Here is an 11,094-nt window from a genome sequence, read left to right on the forward strand (position 1 = left end):
CCCATGCTGCAACGGGTGAAATAATAGAGGCAGAGGGAGAGAGAGAGCACATCTCTTTTCTCTGGGACATTGCAACCGTGTGCACTGAGAGAGCGATTGCCCAAGACAACGAGGTTAAATCATCCCTCTGCCTCCCACCACAGAGTTTCCCTCACGACTAGAGCTTGGGACTGTCTGATGTATCCCGCAATGCTCTTCTGGCTTTCGTGGACCAACTAGAGCTCCAGGACATACCGTAAATATTCTACATCCAGAAGGCAAGTCGGCAGTGGCTTAAATGTAAGATACACATCCTCTGAAGGCTCTATAGGCAAAGCAGTTTGGCCAATGGCGCGATTTGCCATTCTCCATTAGCGACGTCCTCCCCAGGCCAGGGGCGAGGGCAACACGGAAGCCACGGACTGCAGCAGCCGTTCCAGGCTAAGCTGTTGCAAGGGCACCCTTGCTGCCTTTGTGGCGCCCTTGCTGCCAGGGAAGCCCTCTGGAGCCTGTTCCAGGCCTCAAGGTGCCTTCGGGGCTGCTTCCTACTTCAATGTACCCCGTAAGTGGGACACCAGAGACCCGATCAAGCACTGGGGGCAAAATGCCATTCAAACTCCTCGGAGCCGGGGCCATCAACGCAAGCTCGGAGCCTTGATTGCATGACAGCCTTTCTTCCACACAATTGTCCTGCTGCTTTTCAGCTGCAGAAATGTCCCTTGTTTGGAGCTCGCAGAAGCACAGGGAAGCTTTCTGTCTGAGTGTTTGCTTGTGTAACCTAATGAGGGATGTGGGCGTTTAACTATCTTAAACCATGCTCACTTGCGATAGCAATCACGGCCAGAGTTGAATTTTGGTGTGTTAACTGTCTCTGCAAGAATCCAATATCGGCCAGAAAAAGTGCTGCCATTTGTACCTTTTGTGGGGAAAACAGAAGGGCATAATAGAGATTTTCAATCTATTGCTGGGCCCCAGTGCTCTTTTCCCTTTGCCAATTGTTCTTGCTAAGGATGAATTACAGTCCGCGATTGGAGCCGGAATCGCAGAACGCTGGGCCTGGGCCAGCATATTTGATCAGCCTCCCCAAGTGAACTCTGTTACACCTAGCAATTTCATCCTGAACACACCATCTGTCTTGCACTGTTTGGAGGAGAAACTAAATGTGCTTGCAAGAGCAGTGACAATGCACACTGGCTGCCTGAGCCTTGGAGCTGGGGGATCCTATACGAGAATCCACATTTGGAAGAGCAGTGCTGTGTCGTGGGCTGATCCTGAGGGTTGTTCACAAGACAGGGAAATGGTCTTGGGCCGGATGGGTGCTTAAAAGCAAGGAACTTGCTAGCTGGGGTAGATGAAGGCGTGTGCACATGTGCTAGTGCAACAGTTTGTAAATTGTACGTGTTCATAAGGCTGGAGCTGCTCCCTGCTGTTTAATCACATTAGAGGGTGAAATGCAGACATGGCTGGAGGTGAAGAAAATAAAGCTGAGAATTAGAAAAATGTTTTGCAGGTGTCGTAATTATTTAAGCAACAGGGCTTCAGCAAATTCGTAGCATTGGGAAGAGTTTGTTAAAGGCCAAACCATCTTGACACTGAGAGATTTGAAGTGCACATGAGTGGGCTTGTCATCAGGATGACCCAGAATGAGGTATTGGACAGCATGAGCTTGAGAGCCTGCAGGGCTGTCCTCACCTCCGAGGGCCGCAGGATGCTTTGCAGCTACTGGGAACACGCGCCCAGCCCTTCCCTGCCATTCCTTCAGCCAAATGCATCCTTCCCCAGCCTGCGCCTCACCTGCACGGCCTCAGGAAAGGGTGCTGCTGCTTTGAAGAGTGGCAGGCCAGGGCTACTTATGTGCCCACACTTGTTCTTGCCTTTGAATCCAAGAATTGCACAGCCATGACAGCCGGCCAAAAGAGCAATACACGTGCTGCTCCTGGAAATTGGGAAGGGGCAGGGAAGCATTTTAAAGGTCGGGCACCTGCCCCTCCACCACCTTCAGGGCTTGACCTCCAAACTGTCTTCTGGTGCTTGGTGATCATTTTTCACCCTGCCAACTACGTGGAGGGGACTCCATTGGGACTCTGGTTTCCTGGAAGCCTGTGAACTTTGATTTAAAATACATTGTTTGCAGTAAGTTGAGCACTTCTAAAAGAATGAATAATTTTCCTCTAATTGCACAATTATTTTATTTTGTAGTCATAGAATCCATGGAATTTCAGCTACATCTAGTGAGGAATTACTTTAATTAATAAATAGTTTTGCTTCTCATAATTACTGCCTTGACTTTTCTGAAAACTTAATGCCACTAAAAGTCAAGGCTTCCATCTCTAGTGCTGCATAAAGTAATTGTGCAATTAGTGATAAATGTTGCTTTGACTTGTGGCATGTTGAGGAACAAAAGGGGGAGGGCTATAATGTTTAACGTGCAAGTTAGAGATGTCATTGAAAGAAATCTGGAGAGAATGCCACCTCGAAGCACGGATCTGAGATAACTCGTCATTGATTGAGAAGAGGGCTTGACAGCAGGCTAATGGGTTTTCTGATGCTTCAGTCACAACTCCTAGATATTGGTTTGGGATGCTGCACAACACATCATTTCTCCTCATCCCCTCCTACCCTCCAACGTTACTGTATTGATTTGAAAGTACCTTAGTTCGGTGTCTTCCACCTCCCATTTGTCATTTTGGTAGCATTTACTCAGACAAAATAAACACAATTGGGCTAGGAGAAGCCGAAAGGAGGTTTCCTTTTCCTTCTGTCCCGGCCTAACGTTTCATAACATTGCAGGATCCGTGCTCCTCCCCTCTAGTCCCCTCCTTCCCCTCCATTGGGTTAAGGAGGACTCTGTTTTCAGAGTTGAGCAAACATTTGCAGGATGGATGAGGGCCTTCTCCTTTATCAGCTGGTGTGCTCAAAGCCAGCAGAGAAGAGTAGTTGGTTTGGGGTGGTGCCATGCTGCCTCTCGCCCTGTTTTCCACCTCAGAGATCCTGTGGGTTACCTTTAAGGATGGAGACACCTGTTGAATCTTAGATTTTCAAAAAATGGAGCCTGGTCCCTCAGTTCATCTCTCCTGGGGTAGAGTCCTGGGTCCCAGCACCCCAAGACTCACCGGAAAGTCGGCATCTTCTTCCACTTTCTTCTGAAACCTCTGATCAATCAGACTTCATGCCTTCAACATTATATTAGTCTTTGGGCCACCACAACCCCCCGACCCTGCAAATCCTTTCTTTTCCTAATATTCTGCCTGATGAAAAGAGTTGGAGATCTTTAAAGTCTGCCCTTCTTAAAAATAAGCCGTACTTTTTACATCTAATAACGTTTTCCCTAACAATAACTCAAACAATTGTGCAAATATTTGCAGATCTACCTTTTAGAACTACAAACTCACTTTTCCAAAAGATTGAAAGTGAATGCTTATGTTTCTGCCTAAAATAAATCCCACTTTGCAGGTTACAGCTGCAGAGTACAGGCCATCCTCACCTTCAGCCTTAAAGCCAAACCATATAATAGGCTAAATGCAAGTTCTCATTTGTCTTACTCTTCTAACCATTAGTCAACCCAGGTCAAAATGGACATATCCAGAAGCATTTTCTTGACACCTCCCCCCACGCTGTATTTTTCCTCTATGGCAGTATGATGTGAGTTATCAAAAGCAAGAGTTTATGGCGGGGGGAGGGAAGAATGGTTCTATTTATAGCTTTTCTATAGGGTCTTATCACCAAAGCCTCAAACCAACTTGCAGTAATGGTGTTAAGGAAATACAAAACAAGAAAATCCATAAAAGACATCAAAGCAGCAGATGAAATGATTTTTTAAAAAGCAAGCAAATCTCATAATATGCATATAACCACCAGTAGCAAATAGAAAATGAAGGAGTCAGAGACACGCAGCCCTTGAAAGGCTCAGGGAAGTGTGATGAATGTCACCTCCACGCAGACCTCTTTCTCCAGTTACGCTGTGAGAAGAGGAGGCTGATCTTTAGAAAGTTGTGTTTCTCAGATCATGTGAAGTGGTGGAAGTTCTACTTCCACCCACCCTGAATGGAGGGACAAAAATTCGCTCAGCTAGATGAGATGGTGAAAAGCTAAAGGCTACTGTGAGGAAGAAAGGTCCCAATGGAAGCTGCCTTGAATTCTGGGGGAAAAGGCAGGACAGAAAGTTAAAGCATAAATATTATTTATGGAAAACTCCTGAGAAAATTTAGAGAACACAGCTAGGGAGCTACTATTTATTCAGCCTCAACTACAGCTCTCAGGATAAATATGTGTGATTTTGCTGAATGTAGCACACACGTGCCCAAGAGGAATCATTGCACTGGTCAGATCATGCCTAGAATATTGTTTCCAGTTCTGGCATTGTGTTTTTGGAAGGACACTGACAGACTGGAGAATGTCCAGAAGAGAGCAACCAAGATGACAGGATGCCTGGAAGGAAAAACCCATGAGGGATGATGGGAGGTGTTGTATATGGAGAAGACAGGGTTGTAGGAGACTTAATATCTGTCCTCTGTAGGGCTGCCATGTAGATGATAGGGCAGAATTGTTCAGAGCTGTTCCAGAAGACAAGGCAAGAAACAAAGGGTTTAAATTACAAATTACAGCCGGACATCAGGAAAACATGGTAAGAGCTGTCCAACAATGGGCCAGTCTGCCTTGGGAGGCGATGGCATGTCCTTTGCTAGGAGGATTTAAACAGAGGCTGGACGGCGATGTGTCAGAGATGCTGTTGTGGTGGTCGCCTGCACTGGGAAGAGAGGCCAGATAAGGTCCTTTCTGAGCCTTACGTTCTATGATACTGTTACATGTGCCTCCTACATTAATGAAAACAAACTGATGCATACAAGGGACCTGTGTTTGACACCCACCTCTTTCTCTTGATGTGAAAGCAACTCCTTAAAACCTTGCAGAATATACAAAGCCCAAATAAAGAAATCCCCACCACATTCCATGCTTTGTTCAGTTTCTTTGGAGGAGCTCCCTGGAGGTTGACAACTCCTCTGTCAAGAAATTTGCAAGGCCTTGAAAGAGAGCTCCCCAATTTCTTCTCCAGACCCACACAGGCTGATTACTAGGCACACAAACAGCCCCCCGCCCAGCCTTTGACCCCTGAGAAGGAAAAATCAGCCACTGGCCACTCTGGTTGCCCACCAGCTTTCTTCCTCAACCACTCAAAATATAAGCTTGGCCTTTGTGGGCATGTTTGAACAGGCAGCCACGTGGGCGTTCCCCTCTCAAAACCCCCAGGCATGAGAGCCAGACCGATTCCTCTGGGGCTCCTCATCTTGACCAGGCCTCCAGCAGAAGCAGAAGTCCCCCAAACTGGTCTGAATGAGGGGAGGGAGTTATAGGTACCAAATAGCGCCCTGAAATTCTCTGGTGTACAAAGTAGATCTCCTTCCAGTTGCACAACAGGGTTTCACCTCATTTCACACCCCTTCCTGTGGAAGGGCTTGTCTTTTCCATTTCAATGTCCTCCCTACCATGTCTGGAACGTGGAAAGTTGAGTATTGTCCCCCCGCCCCCGGTCTCCCCGCGACGTAAGCAAGACCGTAGCGTTGGCAGCTGCCCTGGGAGCAGGTGGTGGGGAACGAATTGTGCCCACAGCAAGGATGCACCCCTCCGCTGAGTTGTGTTTGGGGGCCGCAGGGCAGATGGCGCTCTCTCCAATTGACTCCCCATTGGCTACAGAACGCCTTCGCTTGCATATGTTGGCATCGCCTACTCTGTTCCAGGGAAACTTTGATTTGGGAGGCTGATTTGTGGCAGTGACCAAACCACAAACATCCCAGTGAAACAGCAGCCTTGAAATGCTTTAGTTCATATTTTTATAACTGTGACAACAGTTAATAAATGACAGATTAAGAGCATCGTTGATTAAAAGACTAGGCTAAAGCCGTGACAGTACTATGGAAACGTGGCTTTGCTCCCAGGCCTGGGGGTGAAATGGTTGCTGAGCCCCAGTCAGTTTTGGGGAGCATCGTGCTGTGTTACCTGTGACGTCCATGACCTTTTTCTTTTGTTTTTATTGTTTGCGATTTTTAATACAGAAGCCACCCAGACTATTTCAGTGGCCTCTGTCTCTAAGTCACTGGGCCTGGGGGTCAGGAAGTAGGGCTGAGCCCCTATGTTGGTTATACTGACTTGTGACTGATGGGTCTGTTTTTACCCCAGCTGCTGTTTTATGGCTTTTATATTTTCTTTTACACTGTCAGCCTAATATTAATTAATTAATTAATTCATTCATTCATTCAATTTATATGACCGCCCCGAGCCATTAACTTGGGACGGATGGCCATATAAATTGAAATAATAAATAAATGTTCACCTCTAAACAGATTAGGACTTACTTTTGACTAAACGTATACAGAGTTGCATTAGACAAGAAGCATTTCTAGTCAAACACAGTGTTGTTAGCTGTATTTTGAGCGGAACAAATTTCTTCAAGTCCAGTCACTTTTTCTTAATAAACAGCATATTTTCTATTTCTCTCCCTCTGCCCACCTTTCTCCAAATCAGTTACTGATTTGGGGCGCCAAATTGTGCCCCATGAAAAAAGGAAGGGGAAAAATACCCTCAGGAAGGTCAACTGAAAACAACTTTTTGGCCTGCTGCCTCCTTCTAAAGCCTCTGTGTGTTCCAAGGAGAACCGTGTCTGCCTTGGAGGCCACCTGAAGGTTCCTCTTTCCATTTCAGAATGAGACGGGTTCACGTGGTATCCAGCCTGATTCACAGGAAACAATAAACCAAAATGTTATTACAGAGAGTAGCTTTTGGAACAGTTTCATAATCCATTTCATAACTGAATCAAATATATTAAAACGCCGTGCATCAAATTGCCTGCCCCCAGCTGGGTTGGATCCTTTCTGAAATTCCTACGCAGGCTGGGAATTACTGGCATTGAAGTCCCAGTTATTTAGGGAGTACATGGCTGGGCAAGGCCTCTTTGAATTACAATTTTATGCAAATTAAAGGTATGGTTTATAGGAAGCCCCTTCGGTGTATGAAACCTGAAGAGGAAGGACCAAACGCAGAACCACGCGCATCGCTCTTTCAGAATGAAAATCCCTACCAAGAGAGTCCAGCTTTATCCTCTTCCTTCTGCTTGTATGCTTACACACGCACATTTTGAAAGCAATTTAGGAATCTTTTGTTGTGATTGTTTGTGAAATCCAACTTAGATTGTTTTAGCCAAGCTGTAATTCATTTCCATTACGATTAGTAGCCAGTGATGGCCGCATGCAGCCATGAATGTAATTGCCTTTGGAAGCCCTCCAAGCTGAAAACAATCTCCATATCTTGTGATCCTGAATTCCATCACCTGGCTATGTGTTCTGTGAAGCAGCACTTCCCGTTAGCCGTACAAAATTTCCCACCCTCCAGCTTCATGGGATGGCCCCCTATCTGAGTATCAAAGCCCTCGGATGCCTTTGGACTCCCCCCACAAGGCCTGTCGAAGGGCCGGCATTATCTATCCCAGCTTTCCTGGAGCAAGCTCAGAGCTCATCTTCAGAACAAGCAAAGATGTGCTTCACACCTGCTGGCCCTTCAACGTTTCACGCATTTATATCTCACCTGGCTTCTTGTGTGGGATTCAGGGTGCTTCTCCTGCCTAGGGCCCAATAGGCAGAGCTGAGCAATGAGACAGCTCCAGGCACGTCCCAATTTCTATATAATAGCAGACAGCCCCTCAGTGAAGTTTTCAACTCAGACAATACAAGGACAGCCGCCAAAGATGTAGTCTTCCCCACATGGAGCCCTCCAAGGTCACTTGAAGAGCAGCACAAGATCCCTCTTTGGCCATGCTAGATGAGAATTCTGGAAGTTCTAGCACATCTGGAGGCACCTGGCTGCAGAAAAATGAGATTTAATCCTGCTATCAGCAGTGGCAGGGTGCTTCCCTTTCAGCAAGAGTTAACAAGAGGATCAGTGGCACCTCCCGCAAAGCCTTGATCCCCAGTACCCCCTTCGTGTTGGAAAGCAAGCACCAGTGACTCCAGCTGCCCCCGTTGCCTGCCCTCCCTTTGCTGTTAGATGGCACTGCGGTCCCCAAGTCCTCAGAGCCCTGCCAAAGCTGGTGCTGGAGCCAACCGATTCAAGGGGACATGAAACAAACAGGGAAACGGTGAAAGCAGCTGGCTGTAAAAGGAATATTTGATCACAAGCCCTCTGTCCGCTCTGTGCTCGGCAAACCCGAATCCCCTGGGAAGCCCCCTCCCCTGGTGCGCGGCTGCCACGTGCCTCTCATCCACACACGGCTCTTCCTTTCCCCATCTGGCTGCCCCTCCTTGCCCCTCGCCCTCTTCCACCTGTGCCTGCCTCTCCCAGCCCCCCCCCCCCAGGAAGCCCCACCAGTCCCCTCACAGATGCTCTCCACCGTTGCAGTTGCTTAAACGCCTCTCTTGATCTGCCCGTGATACGTTTGCCAGCCAGGACCTCTCATGAGCCTGGCAGCCAGTCTGGGGCTCTTGGCCCTGCTTGGGTGGGAAGGAGAGGGGCAGCAAGCCCAGAGTTTGACCCCAGCTCTGCTTTGGGGGCTCCGGTGTGTTCCTTTCTCTTCTGGGCTGAGCTCGACCCCTGGAGCATCTCTCTCAGACCATTGGAGGGACCACCGGTGAGCACTGCAATCATTTCTGTTCAACAGATAGACCGGCCCAGGCAGGGCCACAGAGGCATGCGATCTCCACCCGCCCCCCGCCCAGCAATCGGAAATCCCTCCCTCGGGGATTCCTCCATGTTCCCAGTGACTTTCCATCTGCATTCCAGGGAGTCTGTTCGCCAAGCGCGGAAGTGCATTCTGGGTCTAACTTGACTTTCTTGGACTTAAGTTGGTTCTACCACTTTCAGGTTGGGGAAGGCCATAATCCTATTTAGATGGAGGGTCAGGAAAACAAAATTTACTTTATGGAAGGAGCACCAATGTTTGTTCGCCTGACTTTTCTATTGTTTTTTGTGCCCCCCCCCCCGCCAACCTTGCTCCTTCTAAATCCCTGCAAGGGGTCATAACAGCCAGACCCCCCCTCCAGTTGAGGAGGTGGGCTTGACGGATATCATGTTGCACTTACTGTATTTCCCTGCTGTTCCCCCTTCCCACCCCACCGCCCAGCGAGGCTCCCAGAATTGGGGAAGTGCCTGAAGGAAGTCTTAATCTCAGGGCGACATCCTCCTTCCCTCAGCGGAAAAACTTTGGCACTCTTGTTGGTCTGGGAGCCCATTTTGTAGGGAGCAGGAAGGAGCTAAGCTAAATGCCTTCAGGTAGCGGGCATAAAAACTAAATCTTAGCGCTCGTCTGACAAATACACACTCAAGGTGGCAGAGCCTCAGCAAACAGTTACGCAAAAACGGGGAGGGAAACCAAGAACCGGTCAGGGGAATTGCTGCAGACAGTCAATTCTTTCCGTATGCAACAGACCCATCTTATATTTCCATTACGGAGGACAGCTGGTCTCCCTCCCGGGGACAGCTTGACCTGGAAAGTTACCTGCCCAAACGGTGTCAATCAGCAGTCTGTGAGGGTTGGAGGTCTCATGGTCGGGCTGCGGTGCAGAAGTGTGCAAGATGTATATTTTGCTCCTGTGCATCTGGCACTTTGGAGAACACAAACACACCCGCACACACACACTGGGCCTGCCAGGCTGGGTCAGCAGCAATGGAAATGGGAGCTGGTGCTGATCATTTTGGGGAGACACTTCGCTGTTCTGGGGAAGAGAGGAAAGGATTCATCCAGGGAGAACCCCACTAGTATTTGGAGAAATACTAGCCTTATGGGATAAGAATCCCCATTATGTTAATTAAAGTGCCTTTCCACCCTAAAGGACCTTCAAGGTGATACATACAGCTTTAAGCCCTGACCCTGAAGTAGCTCCAGGCATGGGTTGCTCTTCATCTGTGCCTTCTACTCTCCCTTCCAGTCTGAGCTGCCTTGAATGGCTCTGGGATCAAAGGGTGGAGGAAGCACCCATGGGTGCATTCGTTAATTGACCCATTTTGCAGCAGGGAATGGGATAGGGCACTCCTGAGACAACACACAGGTCATCCTGCAACAGCGCATCCTATTCGCGATGCGTCCAATGCAAACCTTTACAGGTGTTTGCATGCAAAGTACCTCGTGAGGATGGCCCTGCCCTTACAAACGCTAATAGCGTGGCCTGAACCTGCCTCTGCCTGAGCGTTCTGTTAGGGTGGTTTTGCCCTCTTAGGGTACAGTTCTGCCCAGAAGGGGTACGGTAAAGTACAGTAGGCTCAGCTTCATGCCTATGTACAGAGGGATGAATTTCCAAGGAAAGTTTGGCAGTACTGTATTCATGATGCTTCAGATGGTATTTTAACTGCAGGGGTGCTTAAAGGTTTGTGAACTCTTTTGAATCTTCAATATTTCTGCATAAATATGACCTAAAACATGATCTGTTCCCCACACAGATTCTAAAATTAGATAAAGAGAACCCAATTCAACAAATGTGTCAAAAACATTATATTTGTTCATTGATTTATTGAGGAAAATGATCCAAAGCGACATATTGCTGTGCATCAAAAGCAGGCCAACCTTTGCTTTCAGTAACTGGTGGGCTCCCTTGGGTAGGAATAACTGCAACTAAATGTTTCCGATAACTGTTGATGTCCTAACAAATGTTATATGTTCATTAGTATTTGTTGGTCTTTATTATTTGTTTATTTTTATTTTATAAATCCAACTCCATCATGACCCGGGACGGCGTACAATGTACACAATTCTGAGCCACCCGCGTAGCACAAAAGACCGTCCAGGCAAGAGCAACCGCCGTCTACAAATCAGACAGCCCACAACGGGCCTGCCACCCACTCCGGCCCAAGCCCTGGGAGAGAGCCAGGCCTTGAGGGCTCATCTAATGGATGCCGTGACTCTCTTGCTTGCGTGTATCTCAAGCAAATCTGGCCTGTTTCAAGCAGAGGTCTCGAAGCATTCCACGGTGCGCTGAGCCAAAAACGGCAGCAGGCCATGTGTCCAACCTAAGTGGTTCGCCGAGAAAAGCATCTGGGTCAGCAGCAACCATCACTCACCACTTGGAAGGTCTTCTCTCCATCGTTGGGTGGAAGAGAAAGAGGATCAGAGTCAGGGGCAAATGTGATAAATCAGAC

The sequence above is a fragment of the Python bivittatus genome, unplaced genomic scaffold (assembly GCF_059951505.1).
Source record: "Python bivittatus isolate LINGU-HERP-01145 unplaced genomic scaffold, Pbiv_v1 ctg000320_np1212, whole genome shotgun sequence".
NCBI classification, from domain to species: Eukaryota; Metazoa; Chordata; class Lepidosauria; order Squamata; family Pythonidae; genus Python; species Python bivittatus.